Source organism: Cynocephalus volans, chromosome 12 (genome assembly GCF_027409185.1).
Source record: "Cynocephalus volans isolate mCynVol1 chromosome 12, mCynVol1.pri, whole genome shotgun sequence".
Taxonomy (NCBI): domain Eukaryota; kingdom Metazoa; phylum Chordata; class Mammalia; order Dermoptera; family Cynocephalidae; genus Cynocephalus; species Cynocephalus volans.
Genome location: NC_084471.1, coordinates 92,958,981 through 92,986,103, shown reverse-complemented (window position 1 = coordinate 92,986,103; position 27,123 = coordinate 92,958,981). Strand labels below are relative to the sequence as shown.

Here is a 27,123-nt window from a genome sequence, read left to right as displayed (position 1 = left end):
AGGTGCTTACGATCACCAAAGACACATACAAAAATGTTCAAGGCAGCTTCATTTATAACAGCCAACATAAATACGTACATATACTTTTACCAAAAGACGTATACAGGAATATTCATAGCAGTTTTATCTGTAATAACCAAAACCTGGAAATTATTTAAATATTTCTCTCAGGAGAATGGATAAATGTATTATATTCACACATTCACATGATGTAATACTATAAAAATTTAAAATGAATCAACCATAGCTACATGCAATAACATGGATGAATCTCACAAACATAATGGTTGAGAGAAAGCAGATGCACAAAATAATATATAATGTATAATTCTACTTATATGACATAGAGAACCAAGCAAAAGTAATGGTGACAAAATTGGTGATAGAAAGTGGTTGTCTTGGGGGATGTGAGGAAAATAGAGTAGTTTAGTCAGGCCTCCTCACCTCAGATCCAGTTGGGAGTGGTGCAGCACATTCTTTGTAAAAAGTTGTGTGGGGGTGGAGTTAGTGTGCATGCACACCTTGGTACTTTCAGCTTGTTGCTATTCTTGTGTTTTTTCTTCAGTGTGTGGAGCAGCAGCTCTGAACTGCTGGTAACCAGAGCTCATGTCTTAAAATAGAGCATGTTTACTTTGCTGGCAGCTGCTCAGTTTCTCTTTGGACTTCCAAGCTCTTAGATGCGTGTGTGCTGAATAAAGACTATTCTTTCTTCAACCACAGCTCCAAGGACCTTTTTCCTGTTACCTAGCTGTAGACCTGCGTGTAACGGTTTGTGAATGGGCTTGAGGGGTCTGTGAGCTCCAGACCCTAGCCCTAGCTCTACAGGGGAGGAAGTTAATAGTGGTTTTGGTACTGGGTGTTTCTTGAGGGCTTGTTAGTGGCCTAATTTTATGTGTGTGGTAGTCACGTGAGCAAGTTTACTTTGTGATAATTCACTGGGTTGTACAGTTATGATTTGTGTTTTTTTTCTGTATGTTTGTTATACTTCAGTGGAAATTTTATTTTAAAAAGCCAATTGTACTTCTAAATAACATCAGTCGTATACATTTGTCATTTGTAATATTAGCAAAAGTTAAATTCCTATGAATAAATCTAACAAAAAATGTGTAAGCTCTGTGTGAAAAAATCATGAACTTTACTTAAAGACAGTCAAACTACTTAAACACATGGAAAGACATACCATGTACAGAGTGAAAGATTCAGTATTATGACGTTGCCAGGCTCACATATTTATCTGTAAATTTCATGCAAGCTCAATAAAAATCCCAAAAGGGTTTTGGAAATGATTCTAAAACTCATATGTAGGAACAAAGAGCCAATAATAGGACACTAATGAAGAAATACAGGAAGATGTGGATTTATTATACCAGATTTCAAGACATTACTAATGTGGAGAAATTAAAATTCTCATAATTATGAAGTTATAGGGATTATGACAATGTGGCATTGGTACAGTGTTGTAATGGCACATAACCAGAACAGAGAACTCAGAAATGGAAGGGTGCTTATATGTGCCCTCGATATAGACGTAGTGCCATTGCATATCAGTGGGGAAAGGGTGGACTTTTCTGTTAATTGTGGGGGGCTAAATGTTAAACCTAAAATACTAGCGCCCCAAATCACCTCATACACAAAACATAGTAGACTAAAGAATTAAATGTGAAGGCAAAAAAAGCATAAAATTTTAGAGGGCATGATATAGGAGAATATCATTATGATCTCAAGGTAGGAGAAATTTCTTAAACAAGACATAAAATGTATAAATCATAAGGGAAAAGATATATAAATCCAATCACAGTAAAATCAAGAATTCCTGTTTGTTGAAATAAAGTAAAAAGTGAATGAATATAGCAATAACTGATAGTAGATACAGTAACAAACCAATAAAAAGATGAAAAAAGTTAAAAAAAACCAGGCAAAATCATTAGGAATTTTGCAGAAAAAGAAATGCTGATAGCTCATAACCATCCATGCTCAAGCTCATTAACCATCAAGGACATGCTATTTATTGAGATATTTTACTGTTGCGAATTTGGCAAGAATTAAAAACTTGGATAAATAAATTGCAGTATGTTCATACACTGGAATATTATACAGCAGTGAAAATTAATGAGCTCAGCTACATATATTAGTATGCTTAAATTTCAAAAACATTATGTGCAGGAAAAGAGACAAATTACAGAAGAATTCGTAAAGTATGATCCCATTCTTATGAAGTTCTAAAAGAGACAAAACTGTTTCTTAATGGATTCACAAATATGTGGCAAACCTATAAAGAAAGCAAGGGAATAATTAAATTAAATTTAATAATAATTAAATTAAATTTAATAACAATTAAATTAAATTTAATAACAATTAAATTAAATTTAATAACAATTAAATTTAATTTAATAATAATTAAATTTAATTTAATAATAATCTAATTTAATTTAATAATAACAATTAAATTAAATTTAATAACAATTAAATTAAATTTAATAATAATTAAATTAAATTTGATAATGATTAAGTTTATAGTAGTAGTTACTGGGGGTGGTGGGCGGGTGCAAGGGCGATCATCTTATTATTTCTCTTTGAAATAAAAACAAACAATTAATACACTTTTACATAGGTGATATATTTCATAGCAATAGTGTAAAAGAGAAAAGCAAATAGAAATAAAGTTTTTATTGTCATTATTAAAGAATAGAAGTATAATGATGATAATATTATTTATTTATTTATTTTTACTGTTGTTGAGTTTTATATTTAGTTTTATTTTTTTATTGGGCCTGACTCCAAGAGAAAGATGAAAACTACAGTAAATTGATTTATGTCACATTTTAATTTTATAATTAGGACATAATAACCTTGTTTACTGAGTAAACAATATTGTACTTGCCAGAGATCTCTGAAATATTTCAAGAGTCTGTCCCATCCCATTATTGAGGAATTACTTTTAGGTTTTTCTAGAGAAATGTGAAAATCAAAACACTTAATTAATTAATTAAGAATATTCATGAGATACAAAGCTAATTGTCACCCTTCCTGCCCATGATGTGATGGCCAGATTCATGCTGGGGGCATACCCATTACCAGAAATTACTTTTGTACCCCTTGTCCCCACCCAATTATCCCCAACCTCCCTCCCCCTCTCCCCGTCACTGCAATTTGTAGCCCTAGGAATGTCCCCTCCCTCTGTCAGACCATGGCACTACTGTGGTCTTTCTTTCCTTCCTTCCTTTCTCTCTTAGCTCCCACATAAGAGTGAAAACATGCAGTATTTATCCCTCTGTGCTTTGCTTGTTTCACTCAACATAAGTTTCTCCAGGTTCATCCATGTTGTTGCAAATGGGAGTATTTCATTCTTTTTTATGGCAGAGTAGTTTTCCATAGTTTATATATACTACAGTTTCCTTATCCAATCATCTATTGATGGATATTTAGGTTGGTTCCATATCTTGGCTGTTGTAAATAGAGTTGCAATAAACATGGGAGTGCAGGTATCTCTCTGACATGATGATTTCCATTCCTCTGGATATATACCCAGAAGAGGGATTGTTGGATCGTATGGAAGATCTATCTGTAGTGGTTTGAGAGACATCCATATTGTTTTCCATAGTGGTTGTACTAATTTACAGTCCCACCAACAGTGTAGTAGTGTTCCCTTCTCTCCACACCCTTGCCAGCATTCGTTATTCACCGTCTTTTTGATAATAGCCAGTCTAACTGGAGGTGGTATCTCAATGTGGTTTTAATTTGCATTTCCCTGATGACTAGTGATTGTGAGCATTTTTTCATGTATCTTTTGGCTATTTGTGTGTCTTCCTTTGAAAAATGTCTATTCAAGTCCTTTGCCCAATTTTTAATTGGGTCATTTATTTTTTTGCTGTATAATTGCTTGAGTTCTATGTATATTCTGGATATTAACTTCTTTATCAGATGCGTAGAGAGCAAAAATTTTCTCCCCCTCTGTAGATTGTCATTTCACTCTGTTGATGGTTTCCTTTGCTGTGCAGAAACTTTTTAGTTTGATATAGTCCCATTTGTTTATTTTTCCTTTTGTTGCCTGTGATTTTGGGGTCATATTTATAAAATCTTTGCCCAGTCCTACTTCCCGAAGAGTTTCCCCTGCATTTTCTTTTAGGAGCTTCATAGTTTCAGGTCTTATAGTTAAGTCTTTAATCCATTTTGAGTTGATTTTAGTGTATGGTGAGAGATGCATATCTAGTTTCATTCTTCTGCATGTGGATATCCAGTTTTCCTAGCACCATTTATTGAAGAGGCAAGCTTTTCCCCAATGTAGATTTTTGTTGCCTTTGTCTAATATCAGATGGCTATAAGCCTGAGGAATGATTTCTGGGTTCTCTATTCTACACCACTGGTCTGAATGTCTATTTTTATATCAGTACCATCCTGTTTTGGTTACAACAGCTTTGTAGTATAATTTGAAGTCAGGTAGAGTTATGCCTCTGGCTTCTTTTTTTTTGCTCAGGATTGCTTTGGCTATTTGTGTTTTTTATTTCATTGAGTGAGTCTTTCATTTCTAGAAGTTCTGCTACAATCTTTTTTTAAGGTATTAATCTCATTGTAGATTTCCTCCTTCATATTCTGGATATTTTTTCCTGTTTCATTGCGTTCTCTAATTGAGTCTTCCTTTATTTCTTCAACTTTTCTTAAGATCATTGCTCAAAATTGTTTTTCAGACATTTCAAGGATTCCCTGTTCCATGGAGTCTGACTTTGGAGCATTACTGTATCCTTTTGGTGGTATCATTTCTTCTTGTTTGTACTTCTAGTATTTTTTTGCTGTTGCTTGGTCATTTGGTAGAGGGTTTGCCTCTTCTATTACACTGAAGTTGGCTGTAGAGTGGCCCTGGTTGCTACTATGGGGGTGAATTGACTTTGCTTGACAGTAGGTGTGGTGGTGGTTATGTTAAACCAACCTGGTTCCTGTTCCAGACTCTGTGGTCATAGAAGGAGCCTCTAGCACTGTGGGGTTCTGCTGGGCCAAACTCCGCAGGTTGGACCTGTAGGTTAGTGCTCCCCCTCTGGGTCTGAGGCAGGGCGAGGGGTTGCATCCAGCCACGCAGTTCTGCTGGCTGCTGTTGCTGCCAGCCAGCCGCTGGTGGTAGGCTCACCTGGGTGGCACTGGTTCAGGGCATGGGGGTGGGGCCTGGCACTCTCCACCTACCTGGGTCCGAGGTGGGGCAAGGGGCTGTGTCTGGCTGCATGGTTCCGCTGGCTGCTGCTGCTGCCTGCCACCGCAGGCGGGCTCTGATAATATTATTTAACCACTGATAGAGGAGAAATTTCAACCTGGAAATTGGTACCTTGACAAATCTTTGAAAGTTCTAGAGGGAAAGTTTCATCTTCATAATAAGGTTTGCCAGTGCCCATTAAAGAGAAATGATGCCATTGCCCCATGAAAAAAGAAGTCGAAATACATCAGAAGAAAATTCTTAAGAAAGGAGAACACTAGCTGAGCATGTCTTACCAAAACACATTGAGAAAACTTTTCAGAGCCACGGGCCAAAGATTATACAAAAAGGCAATTCACTTTTTATATCTTCAATTCATATGAAAATATGCTTCATAGACCATTAGTTAGTCTGTCCATGCAAGTAAAAGTAATGTGTTGCCATTTAAAACAGAGGCAGTAAATCTCACTGGGTGAAAACTTCTGAATGAGTTATTACCACAGAGATTCATTTACAGAAACAAGTTTAGGAAAAAATAGAGGATCATTTTAGGAGAGAAAAGCTTAGCCTGCAAACGATGCTTCAGAGAAGGCATTCTGTCAACTATGATGAGAGAAATTTGAGAAAAGACAATCTTATATAAAGGGTAACAAAGATGATGTTATAGAAAATGAGCATTTTGAAAATAGAAATACTGATTTTCATATGTACATTCACCACCCTGTTTGCTGTGATTCTAGACTTAAAAATGAACCTAATTAAAAAATCCTTCGGGTACATATCCAGTAGTGAGAAAGCTGGGTCGTAGGGTAGATCTATTTTCAGTTCTCTGAGGAACCTCCATACTGTTTTCCACAGTGGCTGTACAATTCACATTCCCACCAGCACTGTTCCTTTTTCTCCACATCCTTGCCCCAAAGGAAATGAAATCAACATATCAAAAAGATATGCACTTCCTTGTTCATCACAGCCCTATTCACAATAGCCAAGGGGTGGAATCAACCTAAATGCCATCAAGGGATGAATAGGTTAAAAAACTGTGGTATGTACACACAATGGAATACGACTCAGCTATTAAAAAAATGATATCATTTGCAGCAACATAGATGGAACTAGAAACCATCATGTTAAGTGAAGTAAGTCAGGCACAAAAAGACAAATACCACATGATGTCACTCATATGTGGAATCTTGAAAAAAAAAAAAAAGGTTCTAACAGAAGTAGAGAGTAGAATAATTAGAGGTGAATATTAGAGGTTACTAGAGGTGTGGGGGCGGGGGGAGGAGAAGTGGTAGATTAATGGCTACAAAACTCTGCTATCTACCCTAACGAATCATTGTGCAGTATATGCATATATTGAAACAACACACTGTACTCCACCAATATGTACAAACAAATGTTAAAAAAGCGTGTAATACCCCCCATCCACTTTTACAGAGTTGAATTTTTTTAATAATTAAAATAATGCTAATAACTAAGGAGAGGGTGCTTACAAGTTTATTTTCCCTCTAAGAGCTCTCTCTGAAAATGATAACCTGACAAATGTTTATCCCCAATATTTAGCTTTCTTGTTTTTCATGTTGTGTAGTTTTCATATTCTTTGTCTCAGGATGGCCACTTTCTACCAGTTTGCAGGCGAGTTGCATTTGAAATACTAATAGTTAACACCTGGCAGGAGATAAAACCAGGCAGGTATAGCTGCTTGTTGAGAAATAAATTTGGAAAAAATCCTGAGAACTCAAAGGCAGATCTTGTCTTTGAAAGTGAATATGGCTCTGGGAATGAGCAGAAATGGCAAGACACAGGTGTGACGGCAGGTTGTTCTCTTATTTTTGGATGAGATTAGTTTGGAAAGTTTGGCTTTAATCATCTTATAGGCAGAAAACCCATAGGAAACATTCTGATAAAGCAAAAACATGTGCAACAATGTTATTTTTAGAGTATGGAAGCCAGGTGGTCTTTCATTTATACTTAAAATTCACTAAGAGTTTTTGTCCCTCTATGAAACACTAACCAAAATGCTCTACCATAAATTGCATAGCCAACTGCTGAACCCATTAGTTTATTCATTCATGTAGCAGATGCCTTTTGAGTGTGTGTGTCAAAGCCTGTGGAAGACCCTGGAAACAGAGTGGGCGATAAGGCAATTACATAGTACCTATCCTTATTTAGCTTGGCTTACGATGACCATGAGGCAGAAAGACATTAAACAGCTACGAAGGAAAAGTTCAGGGTGAAATAAAATGATAAAAGAGGATACCTCGTCTACTTTGGAGATGACATTTTGCTAAGGCTGAGAACACAGTTATAAGATAAAAATTTTTTGATTGATTGGGTACTGATAGCATTATTGCGGGCCTAAGGGTTTTGAAGATTCCTTAATTCATCAAGGTTTTACTTGTCAAGTGTTTTTTTTTTTTTTTTTTTTTTTCTCAGCTCTCAAAATAACTAGCCTAAGAAAGAACAGGCATCACCTCTGACAAAAACCTAAGAAATGCTCCATAAGACCAAATCCAAGGAAAATATAAATATAAAAAAAATAAAAGAAATAAAAAAGATGAGGTCAAATGTGATAACTTTCTTTTAGGACTGCTGCCATACTTTCATTTTACCTGTCATTATTTGGGTCTCAGCAAAGAGTCAAGTTGCTATCTATTGACATGGTTGTTCTACAGATAGTTGTGTGTTCTAGGAATAATTTTGTGAACCTTATTTTTTCCATACAAATCAACCTATTTAATATTTAAATATGTTTGGAATGAGAAAGTTGACTTATTGGAATCTCAAATTTGCAACCCATTGTGTGAGTTTGGGTGAGTCTTAATCTCACGGAGGCTCACCTTTCTCATCTGAAAAATAGGGTTTTTTCTTTATTGCTATCAGAATTAAATGAGATAATGTATGGAATTTGCCTATTACAGTGCCTGCAGCATGGTAGTTTCTCAACAAGCATTAAGCTTCCCCAGTGCCTCTATAGGGTTATATGTAAAGTGCCTAGCTCATGATAGATGGATAACAAATGTTAATTTCTTTTAAAAATTATTATTAAAGGACAGTTATTTATTTATTTTTTTTGTCTTTTTCGTGACCGGTACTCAGCCAGTGAGCGCACCGGCCATTCCTATATAGGATCCGAACCCGCGGCGGGAGCGTCGCTGCGCTCCCAGAACTGCACTCTCCCGAGTGCGCCACAAGGTCGGCCTTAAAGGACAGTTATTAGATGAATCATTCTTTTGGTAATCACAGAGAAGGAGATAATTACTTTACAGAGCAGGACAGGAAAAGTAGAGTCCCATAGTAAGAGAAGATATTTTAGGCTACAGTAAGACATAAATTATCTGGTATAACCTCTTGTTATCCAGTTTTTATAAAAATACTTCACATTTTCATAGAAATTGTGGACAAATTACAGATAAATATGTGATAATGTATATATAATAAGTGATAGTACTATGTGTTGGTCTGTACTTGGCACACATTTTACATATGTGGCCTATGGGTTGTGAATATATAGCTCCCTTTGTCTTTTATTTATTGTATCTTTATTCTGTATTAGAAAGTGCTCTATTTTTCGAACTTCCAGATAAATTTTGGGACAGAGCTAGGCAGTACTTAGGAGTGCATCAACTTACTCAAGTAATGATAATCAAATAATAAGATAGTAACTGCTTGTTTTCTATAGAATTCTGTGCTTTCCAAAGAACTGTCGCATAATTAAGTTTTTTACCCTCACGACAATCCTTTAAGGTGGGTATCACACAGACTTCTCCTTCTCTGTCTTTCTGTCCCTTATCTTTCTCTTTTTTTCTTTTTCTTCTTTTTAATGAGAAGGGTGAGCCATAGGGAAAATAAAAGACTTGCCCAAGGGTACATGGGCAGGAAATGGAAGAATAGGGGACTTGATCACAGGCTTTTATGTGCCAATGCCAACGTATCCACCTCTTGCTGTGTCTAAGGTAAGCCGGCCCAATGCACTTATTCCCTGTATACCTTCTTCCTACAAGAAGACTGTCCAGATGTAGTCTCTTCCCACCTCCAAAAGTTACTTTTTATTTGCTTTTGGAACATTTTCCAGATGGAAAGCATAGAGGACCATGATACCTTGGCCACAATGCCCACATGTTGTAATCAACAGCCCATAACCACCTGAGGCGGCCGTCAAGTCATCCCTAATCACAGGTACATGGTCTGTTTCACTTCCCGTAGTCTTGGGCTGGAGTTACCGAGAGGAGCAGCGCAGGTAGTGGTCATCAGCAAGCAGTGTTCTGTTCCAGACATTTAATGATTTGCTCACCAATTACTCTGTTGCTTAATTATGGTATTGTTGGGACTAAGGAAATTTAAAGTGACCTTGTTTCCCTGCACCCCTTAAGAGAGAATTCTGTATCCAGATTCTTCTTAAGGAAAAAACAGTAAGGATGTAGAGCATAGTCCAGCACCCTCATGTAAATTCTGCATTTGAGAGCACTGACTTCCAAGGCTGCATTCTGAATAAATCTGAGTCAATTTCCCCTTACTGTATATGTATATATATATGTGTGTGTATATACATATATGTATATATGAATATGTATATATATATATATATATATTCTTTCATTATTAATTTAGAGTGTTGCTTGCTTGCAGTTTTGTTTTATTCATGATTTGGGATTCAGTCATTACTTTTATCCACCTCATTAATCCATTAATCAGGAGTTGACTGCATAGATTTCTTGGTTGGAAAAGTTAACTGCTTCCAAACCATAGAGGTGGCTTCTCTGTATGACTTCAAATACTAGTTTCAAGTATCAAAGAGTGTCTGTGCCAGCCAAGATTTCCTTGAACAATAGAGGTCAGTCTGCTGTGGTAGCTAAGGCTTGTGGTTCTCCGCTTGACTGGAAGTTATATAGCTGGAGCCAGAATCATGGTATTATGCCTGTTTCAGAGAAATTCTAAGTATAAATTAGTCAGAAATTAAATAAATCCCATTTGGCAAGAGCATGAAAAACATCCCAGAGTCTTGAATATATTTAAATGCCATAAATGGTGAAATTTGCAGCTCATTAAATATGAGGAAATGATTTAAATAATAAAACCCCAAACTTCAAGCTCACTGCTATTTTCTTTTCCCACCTTCAATTTCCAGCCAGGAAATAGTGTCATAGAAAAACAATCTTGTGGTTCAGCTCTCTGCTGCCAAAGAAGTACATTCAAGTTATCTTAAACTAATTCCTTTAAATGAGTGTCTAACTGATCCTTAAAAACCTCTGAGGGAGATTCCATAAACTCCTCTGGTAAACTCTTGCAGTGTTTGAATGACCTTGCAATTACAAGGTGGTTCCTAATATTTAAACTAAACCTCCTTGCTGTTGTCAGAATATCAGTGAATTTTTGTGACTATTAGAGATGAAAAGATCTATCTTGAGACTGCATGGGAAGTACTTGAAAGGACACTTTTGCAATTACTAAGTTATTTTTTGGAAAAAAATTTTTAAAAAAAATTCTTATTCTTTCACACATGTTGTAGGAATAGCCCTTAAATTTGTTCACTTAGGATTCTTGTTAAGTAACTTATATTTATGATATGTAACGTTCATGTAGTAGTAACATTTAGGGTGGTGTGTTGGTTTACAAGGATCTGAGGCCCCTTTCTATCCTGACATTTTATGATTTTTCAGGTTACGACTGGGAAGGATGGGGGCTATTCATAAAAGCCCATTTTACACTAACTGTTCTAGTTGTGTTTCTATAAATAGTATGAATAAGATTTGGGCAAGTCTATGAATTTTCCACTGACTTTATTAGAACACTGTTTTCCACTGGTTATTCCTAAGGGGCAGAGTCAGATCTGATATGAGATTAGCTCAGCACAGATACTGTGTATACTGACTCACCCATGAGAATGAAAACCAGAATACAAGAAATGACAGAAATTTGTAGGCTTGAAATAATGTTTTTGAATTCATATCATGGATGCCCATCTACACTCTATATTCCTTGGATGGACTTACCCTTTCTTGAGGTTTTACGGACCATTTGCATATTACCGATTACCATATTTTTTGTTTTTGCCTAAATTCCTCTTCTGAGAAGTTTCCTTTGAACTCTAAACTGTATATCCAACTCTAGACCTTATATATAACTACGCTTGTAGTGTTTCTACTTGGATATTCATGGGTACCCCACACTCAACATGTCCAAAATCCTTTGCTCTTCACTGAAACCTGTCCTTTTTGTTTTTTAAGTGGGTGTTTCTGCCGTCCATCTAGTTGCTCAAGCGAAAAACTTTCTTCATTTCATACACCTGTGATAGACTAGGTTTTACCCTAAGCTGCAGAAAGTTTCAATTAATAGTGTCTTAAACACGATAGAAGTTTATTTTACTTGCACGTAAAAATCTTGATTGGCACTTGAGGACTGTATGGTGCCCTATAACGTGAGGGACAAAGGTTCTTTGTATCCTATTGCCTTGTCGTGGATGGTGGCATCTAAGTTCCAGGCAGCAGGTTAGAGGAAGGAAGCAAAAAGAGCAGAGGGCAAACGTGCTCTGTGTCATCAGGAGGGTTTCCAGAAGCTGCTATGTAAACACCTCTGCTTACCATCCCATTGATGTGAATTTAATCATTGGCTAGACCTGGCTGCAGAGGGGAAGAGGAAGCTGCAGTCTCCATTCTGGGAAGCCACGTGCCCCAACTTGGAGATTCTGTCACCTTTGAAAATGAGTATCAGGAGACAACATTTTGAACTCCCAAATATCCATGAACACACTCCTGTTCACTCGTAGAATACCATCACGCCCCTCCTTCCCCGCCCCCGGAAGGAAGACCACCCTCAAATTCCATCAAGTTACTCATTTGACTCAAAGTCCTTGATCTTTGGGGATGCCTGGTCCTCTCCCTCAGGGCCAGATGTAGCTTCTTGTGGTTTGGTGACTTATAAACTAAAAGACATCTTGTTTGCCTCAGAAGTACTCAAAATATAATGGTAGAGAAAGAGTAGAATGACTGCTATAAAATTTTCCATTTAGAAAAAAGGGAAATAAGAAATACATAGAAGCTACTATCTATAGCAAATATCAAATTCTGCTGGACAGGAATTATGAAGACCCTCTTCTCTGTCATTAGAAGAGGTTCTTGATTAGTCTGTCTGGTAGCTCATGGCTTTGTTTTCTGAGGAAAATTCCCTAGTTCATGTTCTCTGTGACTCCTGACTTTGTTTTTTGGCACATTCTTTTTCACTCCATTCTCCTTCATGGCTGCATCAGAGTACATGAGGGTGCAAAGCTTTCATAGTCCATTTTCTACTGGTGTGGATTAGGGGGCCCAGGGATTGCTTTGTGGGCAGAGGGGTGTAGCTGAAGAATGCATATGTGCAGATTTTCCTAGAAAAAATGTAAAAGTGGCCAATGATGGTACTTCTGAGAATATCAACGTTTAAGGGTTTGATGGAGACTAAGGACTCGTCAGGAATAGAAGAACCATAAAAGTCACAGAAAAGAGAATTTCAAGAAAGAGGATGTATTCCAAAATATACGTTTGAGAGTGGCCAAAAAATATACAAATCGAACTGTCCATAATGTTTGGTAATTAGGAGTCATTTGAGACCTTGCAGAGCAAGAGCAGTGTCGGCGGAGAGCTGATGGGCACAGAACTCGACTGCGGTGCGTGTAAGAGTGTAAGCAGGATACAGAGACAGCAAGTTTGAACCTGGTTGTAAAGAGAACGGGAGGTAAGGGGGCAATCAGGACGTTGAGATTCACTCAAATTCTCAGATTTTTTTTAGGAAGATAGAATTTCAACTTGCGAGACAATAGAGAAGACATCATTTGTATTCTACTCTGTTCCCTTTTTTGGCTCTGGAGCCGCTGATGTGCTCCATAACGTTAAGTGGCAGAGACTGGGAATTTATTTTTTCCTTGAAAGGTAGTTGGCAGAGTTGAGGAGGAGAGCATCGGCCACAGCTCAGGAAGTTTGCAGACTTTGAACAGACTGTGGAGAAAGAAAGGGAAGGCTTTGATACCCAGGAATATTTATTGAAGATAATTACTGTGAAACAAGATCAATTAAACATGACTATTTATTATGTGCAAGGCACTGTGCCTGGCACCAATGCAATGAGCATTCCCCGAAAGAGGAAACTATCTTTGTAATTCGAGTCTACTGCAGTCAAGCTGAAGGAAACCACTCCTATTTGAGCCCCTAATACAATGATCCAAGTAGGAAATTTCTCTTAGGATTTGGTGGTAGCATTAACTGTGTCTTCCTTGGGAAGGGTCAGTTACCTTTTTCTTTCACGTAGTAGTACCGGATAACATCCTTAGGTATTTCCCATGTGCCAGGCACTATGCCACACACTTTACCTGCATTTTTTCAGAGTATTCTTACAGTGTCTCTGTGAAGAATGTTCTGTCATCATTCCACTGGTGAAGTTAGGTAACAGGCTCTTAAATTTTCCACTTTCTCTTAGCTGCCAGGAAGCCTAAAAACAAAATTTTAAGCCCAATCGCAGCAACTACACTGACCTTTCCTTTTTTTCCTTTTTTTCTCTCTCTTTTTTCAACAGAGAAATTTTCTCTATCTCAAGTTTTACTTTTTTTACTTTAATTTATCATTAGCATATTCATTCTTACAAATCGTAATATTTCCTTGTGCCCTTTGCCTGAACTTTCACTTCCCAAACCCCCTCCTTCCCTCCCCCTCATCTCTAGTACCCTTAGGTTTGTTCTCCCTTCTGAAAGTTCAATGTATTGTCGTGGCCTTTTCTTTCTTTCTTTCCTTTATTCCTCCTTCTTCCCTCTTTCTCTCCACCCCTCTCCCTCCCTTCCTTCATTCCTAGCAGCCAGTAATGAGTGAGAACATGTGCTATTTCTGTTTCTTTGTCTGGCTTATTTTACTTAACATAATTTTCTCCAGACTCATCCACGTTGCTGCAAATGGAAGAATTTCATTCTTTTTTATGGCTCAGTAGTATTCCATTGTGTATGTATACCATATTGTCATCTGTCGATGGATACTTAGGTTGGTTCCAACTCTTGGCTATTGTAAATAGAGCTGTGATGAACATGGGAGTGCAGGTATCCCTTCCACATGATGATTTCCATTCCTCTGGATATATACCCAGCAGTGGGATTGCTGGATCATATGGTAGTTCCACCTGTAGTTGAGAAACCTCCATACTGTTTACCATAATGGCTGTACTAGTTTACAGTCCCACCAGCAGTATAGAAGAGTTCCCCTTTCTCTGCATCCCCACCGGCATTTGTTATTCTCAGTCTTTTTAATAATGGCCAGTCTAACTGGGGTGAGGTGATATCTCAATGTGGTTTTGATTTGCATTTCTCTGATGACTAGTGACACTGAGCATTTTTTCATTACCTGTTGGCCATTTGTATGTCTTCCTTTGAAAAATGTCTATTCATCTCCTTTGCCCATTTTTTGATTGGATTATTTGGTTTTTTTTTACTGTATGGTTGTTTGAGTTCTTTGTATATTTTAGATATTAATCCTTTATCAGATGTATAGTTTGCAAATATTTTCTCCCATTCCATAGGTTGTTGTTTCACTCTGTTGATTGTTTCCTTTGCTGTGTAGAAGCCTTTTAGTTTGACATAATTTATTTATTTTTTCCCATTTATTTATTTTTTCTTTTGTTGCTTTTGCTTTTGGGGTCTTGTTTGTAAAGTCTTTGCCCAGTACTATTACCTGGAGTGTTTTCCCTATATTTTCCTTTAGTAATTTTATGGTGTCAGGTCTTATACTTAAGTCTTTAATCCATTTTGAGTTGATTTTGGTATATGGTGAGAGGTACAGGTCCAGTTTCATTTTTCTGCATATGGATGTCTGGTTCTCCCAGCACCATTTACTGAAGAGACAGTCTTTTCCCCAATGTATGTTCTTGCTGCCTTTGTCAAAGGGCAGTTGGTCTCCTTTTTTTTTTTTAAGTGGAAAAAAAACTTTTATTTTGCCTTAGTTTATAATCAGAACTCTTTTTTTTTTTTTTTTTTTTTTTTTGTGCAGGCTGGTACAGGAATCTGAACCCATGACCGTGGTGTTGTAAGGCTGCTCTCTAACCAGCCCGCCTCATAATCAAAACTCAAACATTCAGATAGAATGGCTTAATTTTGGTTTAAGGCTACTGACATATCAGCTGACTTTAATTTTTTGGGTGTTATTTTCTCTTCTAAGCCTTCTTCATCCTTAAAAATAATTGTATTCATTCTTATTTTTTTAGTGATCAAATGCTTTTTTTGGGAAAAGAAGCAATGTACAAAAATTTGGATTTTACACTTAATTGCATTCATATAGATCATTCTGTTACAATTATGAATTGAGTCCTTAATTTAGATCTTAGACATTTGATATTTTCACTAATTAAATGTTAACACAAACATCTACTATAACTTATGCTCCTTTAGGTCATATTTGTCTCTTTAGGCATTTAATAATATTTGCAATCATATAAGACATTTTATGTGTTCATCTTTGGGAGGGAACTAATAAAAAGGTTGATGTTTAAAATGCTATTTAGAGCTAGCATAATTGTGAGGAAAAACATTTGTGCTTCATATATTAATTTTCCTAGATTTTTGGTCTGAGAAAAGCTTTTCTCTGAATCTAGACTTCTAATAATTTTCTTTGTTGTTAAAATATGGAATTATATAATAGCTCATTATAGCCTTAAAGTGATACTTAGGCCTTTATTCTTATGTTCTGTAGAATTTCCATTCAGAAGTGTTATAAAAGATTGCATAACACAACTTGCAATTGACCTCAGGCTGTCTCTATGTGTACAACTTATCTGGCCAACTGTACTTGGTCAACTTGAGTAAATGTGATTTACACCCTAAGAGATTAATAAACTAAACTTAATGTCCCTTTGTTTGTATTTAGTTTTGACAATTACAGTAAGGATGATAATTTATAATATAGTATAGGACATTTCCTCATGTTAATCACTAGTCATTATAGGATAACCAAGGATGAGTAACATTTTCCAGTTTCAGCATCAGATAAATTAGATTTTTGAGAAGTTGATAATAGAGGTAATTGCCTTGAACTCCATGATTTTCCCAATTTAAAACAAGTTGGGGGCATTTTTCCCAATTTAGAGTAAGTCGGAAAGCATATGTGTTGGATTGGATTTTAAATATTTAACACTACTGTATCAGTCAACCACTGGTCTACCAGGGTGGAAGACTTTATAAAACTCTCCAAATTATAATCCCAGAATGAAGTGACACATCACACAAATGTGTAAGGAACTTTTTATCATACTTATTGTGTAATAGCAGTAAAATACATGAACAAGTAGCTCATATTATTAATATTTATTGAATACCCTCTATATGCAAGGCACAGTGTTGATTATTTGGGGATAAGAATATGCATCAAACTTTATACAGTTTAACAGGGAAAATTAGACAAGTTTACAAAATGCATAAAGCCCTAATATAGGAAAAGATAAAGGGTCCTAGGACTTAAGAATTTATAATTTATATCTTGAATTCCCAAAAATATGTGATACAACCAAGTTAAAAGTGATTAGCCATAGAGTTTGAAAACTAACAAAACAGAAACAAATACAAAACCTCTACATGACTGTGGTAGAAAACACATAAAAAATACGTAACTAGTTTAGTGAACATTGTGAAGTCCAATCACTTCTGCAGTGTCATGGTGAATTTCTACTTTATATCACCTAACAGCACATTTGGTGACTTTCAGTTATTAAACACTCAATCTGGTCCAGTATGAATCATTGATCTCATATCCAATTTCCCAAATATCTTCTCTTCCCACAGCACCAGCCAGACTTAGGCCTCAAAGATTCCTTTTTTCCTTTTCTCAATTGGGAATAGAGATGGCAGGATTGGGAGGATGTGGTTTCCCCCGGGGTCACCACCTCTCCTTCCCTTTTTTGGGTCTCTGACTGGTCCCTCGGGTGTACTGGGTGAGCTGTGAGAAAGTATAGGAGAAATTGCATTCTTATATTATATAACTGGTTGCCTTTTGGCACTGGGAGAGCAGCCTGGTCTTGCAGTGTCTCAGTGTAGTTCTGTTCACTGTCAGTGACTTGCATTCGTGTGGTGGTTTCAGTAGTGATGGTTACTATTACTTTCTTGGGGGAGTGTTTGATTTCAAAGGACAGAGGCATTTTGGGGCTCCATTGGGGGCCGTGGTGCCAACTCCTTTCCTAGTAAAAATCTGGCAGCTTCCCAGCTCATGTCTTCACCTCCTTGCTTCTTTACATGGACTTGTGGGACCTCTGCTGCTGTCCTCTGTGCCCCTGAGGGTAGGAGGGTGTGTGTGGGATTGCTGCCCATGCTTATCTCAGACACACTATGCCATGTCTGTTTTCGCTTCATGGGAAAGGGTGCTCTGACATGCCTCATTTCTTTGGGAATATCTGGCCCAGAAGTGGGCCAAAGTGTCTAAGTTCATATTTGTCCCCAAGCACATATCATGCTCCCTTGAGAATGCCATCATTTTATTCCAATGTTAGGATCCGTGTGGGTCCACAGATTCTGTAGCTCCTTTACAACGTGCCAGGAAGTGAGATGGGGACCTCCTTTCCTACAGGCAAGTGATTCCGGGAGTGTACCATCTCACTTGGTTTCAGGAGGCAGAAACCCCCACTAACCTTGAATAATTCACTCCTTAGAACCTGGGTCGCCTCTTCCACCCCTTTCCCTTTCTCTTCATTGTCTGCTTATTTGAATTAGAAGTCGTGGTGGATGAAGAATTGGGGGCAGAACCAGCTTAGATGATGTTTAGCCAACCCCGAGGTGGTGTTCGGACCGTGTTATTTTTCACTCTCTTAGGACATTTTACTTTCTTGATTTTTTCTTCTTCCTCTTCTTTTTTTTGAGAAAGGAGTTCTGAGCTTGATTTCAATCTCCCATGACAAAGCCTGTCAAAGAAAATGAATGATAGTTACATATTTCACAAGTTACATAATATAGATTAAGATTATTATACTCTTAAAAGAATTATGTAAAGTTACTGTTTGATTAAAACATTTACTTCAATCATGCTTAATAGTCTTTTTTTTGCTGTTGTTGATTCTTTAAAAAAAATCAACGAAATTTGCAAACCAAGGCTGACCAAGAAAAAAAGAGAGAAGACAGAAATTACTAAAATCAGAGATACAGCAGGGGCATGGGTAAGCAGTTGCTGCTTCTATTACACTGGAGTGGGCTTTGAGGAGAGAGATGTCCTCTTTTTCTGGTCTCTGCTGCTGACTCTCCTTGTGTCACTGCAGTCAGATGTCTGGCAGGCCACCTGCACAGTAGCTATGGCTACAGCTGTGGCATTGAGCTGCTTTTGTGGCAGCTATGGCTGTGGTGTGCCACCTGGGAGGAAGTGGTGTTTTTGGCCTGCTCCTCATTGCATCGTTCTGGAGGAAGCGGCTTGCCCTTGACTCCTGCCAAGGACCCCGGGTGTGCTCTGTTTCTTGCCTGCATCGTCCAGGTGGAGGGGGATGACCTCTGGCCTTAGGACCCTGGGCCATTTTACTTTTACTTAGTACATTTGTCCACAATTTTGGGTTCTAGAATTAACAATCGTTAATTCTAGTGCAATGGAAAAAAATCGCACTCAACATAATGTTACATAGAGAAGAAATTAAATGTCACCTATTTCCACACCTAGCTGTGGATACTTCTGTCATTTAAAATTTCTATTTTTATCTTTATCATTTTATATACACTGTTTATTCAATTTTTATCCTGCCTTTTCAGTTAAAATTGTTGTAAAAAATCATTTCCTCATGCTATTGCAATATTTTTATTTATAAAAATAATTTTCAGTGTACAAGTTTATTTGGGTATTTGACATTGATCATTTCAAATTATTAATTAATCATTACATGGGTCATTTATATGGTTTCAGATAAAAAAATTGTAAATAATGCTCGGAAGAATATCTTTGGGCATATATGTTTTTTCCCCTTTAATGTATTATTCCATTTGTACAAGTGATAATAATAACTACTGCATGAATGACAGTAGGAACTTATGTTTCTCAGAACCTTGGAAAACATTTTATATTAAATACAGATGTAGTTTGGTATCGATTGTAATTTCTAAATGGTATCAACTCTGATCCTGGAAGAAATCTTCAAATTCTTCCTTTTGGCTATAGCTAGTTTCTGTCTCTAAGGTTATTTTCAGTGCAATATTTTTATAATTTATTATTTCATTTTCACAGCTTGGCAGCGAGTGATATATTTATTTCTCCTTTGGGATTTTGGCAAAAGCTTTTTGAAAAATCTCAGGATCACACCAATCAATTTATACTCTCTGTGATCCAAGACCAAGATCACTTCCCTGGATTCCAACAACTTGGTAAATTTTGGGGAGCCTCGTGAGTGCCTTTTCTGGAAACCTTATTGGCGGCCCTGGGTTGGACTTCTTTTTTCTTTTAATGAATTCTTCTAACAGCATAGTTAAACATTTATACTTTTTTTGGAATGTATTGAGGCCTTTTATTTAACAAATGCTTTCCCTGTCAGAGTCCGAAATGAAATAAAACAAAATACTGGAAAGGATAGTGGCAAAGCTCACTATCCCTTATGGCAGCACAGGTGGACTGGGTGTGTGCAGCTTATCAGTGAACTGAAAGAATGAGCAGAATGAGCATGTTTCAAGAGCATGAGCTGCACAGCAGTCGACCTCTGAAGATGAGAGCTATCAGAGTGGCCTTTTTACTGCCAATCTCTCTCTCCCCTGTCTAGCTGGTGGAAAAAAATGAAGGGTCACAAAACACTGACTATGAGCAAAGGGATTTCTAAAATACAGATCTTGCAGCAGATGTCTACTATTAAAATAGATTAGAAAAGCTAACCCACGAGGATCCTTACTGTTGAATTCCTTTGCAATCACTTCCCGGGTATTCACATTCACAGGGTGGTGCATTGCTGATGATAATAAAATGTAGACACTGGTATCATTATGTGTCTTATAGCATCAGCTAGAATTGCAGATGCTGGCTGAGCAGACCAAACTCAAAGAGGCTGGGTTATGGCCCAGATGGACAGATCGTACAAGATATCTGGCCTGAGGGGACTTCATTAGTGAGTGAATTGTATGAAGGGGGTTGTGGTGGATGGGTGTGGGTAGACGGTAAGAATGGCCTGACAATTTGGACCTTCAATCAGGGTACTTGGCTAATGTCATTTCCTGGGACTGGTGGGGGAAACAAGTAACAGGGATTGTGCAACAGCAGGCTGGGTCCACAGGGAAGAGAGGATCCAAAAAGAATAAACAGAAAGGATAATGGGAGATAACTGCAGGAAATTAGAGTGACCAATATTACAGCCCAAGCCCAGAATACTAACCAGGTTGTTTCCTCAGGTTCACTTTGTGTTTCTCTCTGGGAAAGTGACATAGGGAAGGAAAAACCCAAACTCAGCTGTTTTCCTGTATCTTGAGGTCTTTTGTCGATCATTTAAATCACTTCAGCTGAAGGAGCATTCTCTTTTCATTTGATTTTGATAGACTAAATAAGCCACACTACTAAATGATTTTACTACACACGTGTGATTTCATCCACTTAAAACAAAACCGACTCAAGACAAAACTTAATGAAAATCCCTCTTCTTCCCCTGCTCCATCGAGGATCAGATTAGTTCTGCTGATCTGCTCCTTGTGTCTCATAACGAGGGGAGATGGTTGAGAAAAATGACATATTGGAGGATCCTTCTACAGGTCCACTGAGAAGGGAGACAACTAAGCTAGGAATAAGTTTGTCAGAATCAGGCTGATGTAGAAGTTATGTCAGAAATCTGATGATGGACACTGTACTTTGCCTTCTTTGATAGAAATCGATGGGTGGTTCAGTCAAAGTCAGGTGCGACGTGTTGGTGAAGCAACCTTGTCTTACTGTGGTCTCTTGCCTGACTTGAATTCTCTAGATTATACTTGGAGCCTGAATTTCAGAATAAAGATCTCCTCAGAAGGATATGGAACAGTACATAGCCTGTCATGACTACTCTAGATGAGATATTTAGAAAACAAAACAACTTTTAAAAGTTGGCGTTTTGCCATAAAGGTGAAGAGGGTAGCAGAACTGGAGGGGCTCCAGGGACAGCTGAGAGGTAGAGGGTCTCCAGCTCTCCTGTAGGCAGGGGACACATGTCTGCCATAACCACCACCTTGCTCACACTTCCTGCGGGTCATCGTAAAGACACATTGTGACATAACAAATAATTAAAATTTGAGAGTGGACAAGAAAAGAACTAGATTAAGTCCTCCTCAAAATGCAAAACAAGAATTACATAAAAAATGAGACAAAGAATTTTAACCCAAACAAAACAGGCAAAAAGAAGTAAAGATAAAAGTTTTGCTGAAATTCATTGAATTTAAAACTAAAATGGATAAAAGACTTAAAAGTAATAAAATAAAGGTTTAAATGACTAGATCATGGCATATTTTTTTTAAAAAAGGTAGTAATAATAATAATTGAAAAACTAATAGAAAAAAGATATAAAGCCTGATAGGAAAAGAAACAAAAATGATTAAACATAAAAAAATATGATTTAGAATAGAAGAAAGAAAAGAAAAGTGAAAGCAAGAAACTCGAAGATGAGATGGATGGTAAAAACGTGTGAAAGGAAAAGCATAACTGAGCAATAATTCAAACAATGCTGACATGTGAAGTAGAGATGTTTTTCAAAAGACAAAATATAACCTGAATAAAAGAAGAAGAGAAATCAATTGACCAACCAGCTAGAAGCCAGCAAGTGGCAGGAGTTCTTTGCAGAATTCTATGAGTAGGAAACCATTTTCCACAGCATGAGGCCTGATTTAATAGCGTCACTAATGGGTAGAAATCAAAGAGAGGAAGAGCAGTGAGTGCTCTTAGACTCCTGCCCTTCAGCACACCTTGGGCACTGGAGCTGCATTAGGGTTTCTCAGCAATCAGGAGCGCTGGGCAGCTCATGGCCTCAGCTGTGTGTGTGGGTGCCTGGGCCCTGCAAACTCCAGTGCCAATTTAGGTCAAGCAGATGTAGTTAATCCTTGATTATCCACAGTTATGGAAGAAAGCATTAGTCTATGCAATTTAAAATAATTTACATTTGGCTTTTGAATGTGTGGGTTTTTCTAATTAAAAAAAAAAAGAAAATCATCCCACCTCCCTCCCCTTATCTTTCCCCAGGGTCACTACTGTTAACAATTTCCTGTGTGTCATTCTTGACCTTTTCCTATGAACTTAAAACATGTATACATATATATTTATAGGATTTTATTCATAAAAAATAACCATAGCTAGCACATTAAATGTTTACAATAGGCTAAGTGCTATAGATGGAATACACTAGGTCATGGGCTTTACGTGTAACTCATTTAATCCCTGCAGCATTATTATTTGGATTTTAAACGTGAGGAAATAGAGACAAATGAGATTAAGTAACGTGTCCAAGGCCACCCTGCCAATGAGAAATGAAACCAGGATGTGCACTTAGCGTCTGCACTCTTAAGCATTAGGACAACGTTCTGCTTCGCTAATTGGGATTGTGCTATATCAACTTTTTGCAGCTTATTTTTACTCAGCAATCTAACATGAAATTCTATGTAAGTACAGATAGATCTACTTCATTCTTTAAATTGCTGTATAGTATTCTGCTATATATAAAGGTTTATTGAGTTATTTCCCTATTTGTGAGCATTTAGGTAGTTTGCAATCTAGACTGCTGGGCATATTCATTTCCTTTAACAGATATTTATTGAATACCTACCATGTGGAAGACATTCTTCTTGGTGCCGAGAAACCAGCAATGAACAAAACAGACAAAGAACCTGCTGTCACAACATTTTCTAGTTGTGGAAATAGACGGTAATCAAGTAAATTTGTTGCCTATAGCAAAAGAAGTAAATCTGTCAGCTCATAAGGGCAAATAAAAAGGAATAGAACAGAACAGTGACAGATGGTATGAGGGGTGCCATTTATATGGTCTAATGGGTGATTATCAATTTTTTTCTCATTAAAAAAGTTTGATTTTGAAATCATTATAGACTCGCTAAAAGTTGCAAAATACAGTTGGCTCTTTGTATCTGCAGATTCAACCAACAGCGGATTAAAAATATATTTTTAAAAATCAATAAAAAGTAATAATGCAACTGTTAAGTTTGGACTGAAGATTTCTTCAGACATAGTGAACTGTAACCTAGCTTGATATGCAGGCAGACTGTAACCTATTTTTGTAACAAGTAGCCACGTCTCAGCCAATCACAGACAACCAACTGTTCTGTACCCCACTTCCATTTCCTGTATGTCACTTCCCTTTCTCTGTCTATAAATCTTAACTGACCACATGGCAGCAGTAGAGTTGCTCTGAATCTGTTCTGATTCTGGGGACTGCCCGATTTGTGAATTGTTCTTTGCTCAAATTAAACTCTTATAGTGTATCTAAAGTTTTTTCTTTTAACACAACAACAACAAAAAATAATACAAATGAAAAAACAATATGGTAAAACAAACTACTTGTATTTACATTGTATCGGGTGTTGTAAGTAATCTAGAGATTATTTCAAGTATATGGAATGATGTGCATAGGTTATATGCAAATACTACACCATTTTATATCAGGGATTTGAGCATCCCTGGATTTTGGTATCTGAGGGGAGTTCTTGGAATCAAGCCCTTGTGGACAGCAAGGGACAACTGTAGTACAAAGAGGTCCCATGTGTGCTTCACCCAGCTGCCCTGGTGGTAAAATCTTACATAATGGTAGTACATTTTCAAAACGAGGAAAGTGGCATTGGTACAGTCTCCAGAACTTATTCAAATTTTACCAGTTTTGACACACTCATTTGTGTGTGTGTGTGTGTGATTCCATGCAGTTTTATCACATGTATAGATTAGCATAACTACCAATTATCCACTCTTAAGTTGTCATTTGAATGAAAACTAAAAGAATGAGGGGCTGGGCCAGGGGATATCTGGATGTAGAGTGCTTTCGGCAGAGTGCCTAGTATGTGCAAAGCCCCTGAGGCAGGTGGGAAGCCAGTGAGGCTACAGCAGAGCTTGCAGGGGAAAGTGAAGAGAGAGGTAGTGAGATGAGGAGGAAAGTCAAATCATGTAGCTGAAGCCCTGGCGCAGTTTCGTTCTTACTCGAGATGGGCGGCTGTTGGAAGGTTTTGAGTAGAGGAGAGACAAGCAGACTTCTGTTTTAATTGGATCCTTCTGGCTGCTGAGTGGGAGCGGGCAAACCAGTTAGGGGTGTGAGTCTATGGATGGTTCTCAGTCAATTACTCTGCACCTGTGGCTATTTGGTATGCAGAGCCACACTGTAGGAGGGTTATTCCCACCATGCCACCCACCCACCCACCAAATAGTCAAGCTTAGACCATGTAACTGGCTTTGTTCAATGGAATGTGTGCAGACATGACTTATGAAAAGCTTTAAATCAGATTGCATGCTCAGCCTCTTGGTTCTACTCTCTGCCATGAGAATAGTGGAAAGGGGATTCTCTTTCAGGCTGGACCCTGGAATGAAAAGACATGGGAAGAAGAGCCACAGCCTGTAGCAAATCTTCAACTTACACACAGCATGGTGGGAAATAAATGTTTGTTATTGTAAACCATTAAGATATTGAGGTTGTTTGTTATTGCAGCAAAGTTGACTAGTACAGAGATCTATTACAGTAAGCCAGGTGATGGTGGTTTGGACTAAGGTGGTAGAAATACCTTTGTACATACAAATTATTTTGCACACATAAATATCTGTGGTATAATTGCTGGGTCTGAGGACATGTGCATTGCTGTCAATTTGTCCTCAAAGATTGTGTCCATCTACACACCTATTGCTTGACCAAGAAAATGCCCATTTCCTTACATTTTAGCAACTGTGAATGGTATCCATCTTCTTCACTTTTTTCAATCTGTTGGGCAAAATATGTTATCTCACTGTGGTTGTAATATGCATTTCCACGATTACTAGAGAGATTAAGCAACTTCGCATATTTCTCTTTCACATATTTCTTCTTCCTAGCTAGCTAGATTATATTATTATCTAATCTCAACCTACTTTTCCAGCACTTCTCCCATTTCTGCCATTATTCCCCAATTTAATAATATGTTTGATTGAACACTTACAGTGTGCCAGGCAGAGCCCTAAATCTTTTACATATATTATCTAGTGTAACTCTCTCAACAATCTTATGAGATAGGTATCAGGACAATAGATATTATTGCCACTTTTATGCATGAGAAACCTAGGGTCTGGAGCTATTAAGTGATTTGCTTAGAGTTATATAGCCAGTGTTAGAAGTGGGACTTGAAACCTCGCTCTAATCAGACTCCAATACTTTTTTCAGTTTTCACACAGCCTCTGGAGCACCAGCTCCACCTGGGCTGATCTACTCACTGTTCCTGGAACAAGCTCTGCTTTCCCTGTCTCTGGTTTAATGTAGTCTTCTTGGTCCTGGATGATTTATGTGCTGCCCAGGTCCTTTCTGATTCCCACCCACTCTTAGATCCTTCAATGTTTTTCCTTATCTGTTAAGTTCTAATATGAATCTTACAGCTGAAAATCTCTTTGGGGAGAAAAAAAAAAGCACTTGCCAATGTACTAAAGGATATTATACAGCTTATCTAGCACAGAGCAAAGTATGTTGTAGGCAAACAGTATTTGCTGAATTGCCTCAAACAAAACCCTATTAATATTATTTTATGCAGACTTTTAGTCCTTTAATGTGTCGTAAGATTTTGTTTCCATTTTATTCTTTTTTTTTCCGATTTTTTTTTCAGTCTTTTGTTAGCACCCTTCCTTGAAATGTGTAGTTTACCAATGGAATGAGGAAGCTTTTTATTGTGGCATGTATCACCTTGTGTTAGGGCACATCAAAAAGTTCATGGAAAATCAGAATTAAAAGATAATATGAATCTTTCAGGAACTTTTTGAAGTACCCTCATATTTTTGGTATCTCACCCATTCTGTGTCCTCTCACGTCAACAGTCTGTCCCTGTCCTCATTGTGAGGAAGGGTACTGGCAGAAGACACAGAATGGGTGAGAAACCTAAAATATAACACAAGGGTAGAGCATACCACACCTCACCCATACATACCTTTCTCACGTGTCAACTTTCCATGTTACTAAGTGTAAAGGCATTATCTGCAGGAGAGATTTATAAGATATGATAGACTTAAAATAATTTGCTTTTCTTCTCCTGAGCAATTAAAAAAAATATGCTTCCTCTTGCCTAAAAGTTTAATTAAAAAATGGGCAAGCAATAGGCTTAATTTTTTCTTCTGTGGGAATGTGTCTGTCTTTAACACATTCATATTTCAATGACAATAGGAGTGACTCTTCCCTCCCCTATTTCTTTGTGGCCTCTACATGTCTCCAAATAAGTTGTGCTCTCACTTAATTTTTCAGTGTGGTGAAACAGACAAGTGTATCTGACATGTATTGAACAGAAAATAAAAAAAAGTTTTTATGTGCAGAAGATGTTGGGCCATCTGAAGTCAGGTGAGCAGTTAATTTAAAAACATCAATCTATACAAACATGAATAAGGTCCAGCTGGGAAATTGGACCAATTTGAAATTCAGTAAAATCTTGTTTCCAACATGTCCCTAGATTTGGAGAAAAGTTTTTTTTGGTTGAATGTTTATGTAAAAGTATGATAGGATTATTTCTCTTTAAAGATTATTATTCCCAATGCAAATATTTATTCTTTTGTTAAGAATTGACATAAGACAGTGCACTGTGCTTTGGAAACAATACATACAGACTGGAACAACAACAATTTTTTTGTATATAAATTCAATATGGATAAAATCTAAGGTTACTGTATGTCGGGCTGGATCACAGACCCCTCTGCCCTGTCCTGTGCAGGTTGTGATCAGGTAGTTGACAAAAGATTCTGGTGGCTGAAAACAGGAAAGACATGCTTTATTCCTGCACGAGCTCTGCCAGCCAGTGGTTCAGAGCTGCTGTCTTTCATACTGAAAGTAGCAGC

The 27,123-nt window shown here is 37.4% G+C and overlaps 1 long non-coding RNA gene across 1 annotated transcript in view; it reads left to right on the top strand.

Moving 5' to 3' along the window:
* Positions 1-681: 681 nt before the first annotated feature.
* Positions 682-27,123, top strand: part of LOC134391562 (uncharacterized) — a 243,809-nt gene continuing 217,367 nt past the window's right edge. The window contains exon 1 of the long non-coding RNA XR_010025010.1: positions 682-768. This is a non-coding gene — a long non-coding RNA (uncharacterized LOC134391562). The remainder of the gene's footprint in view (positions 769-27,123) is intronic.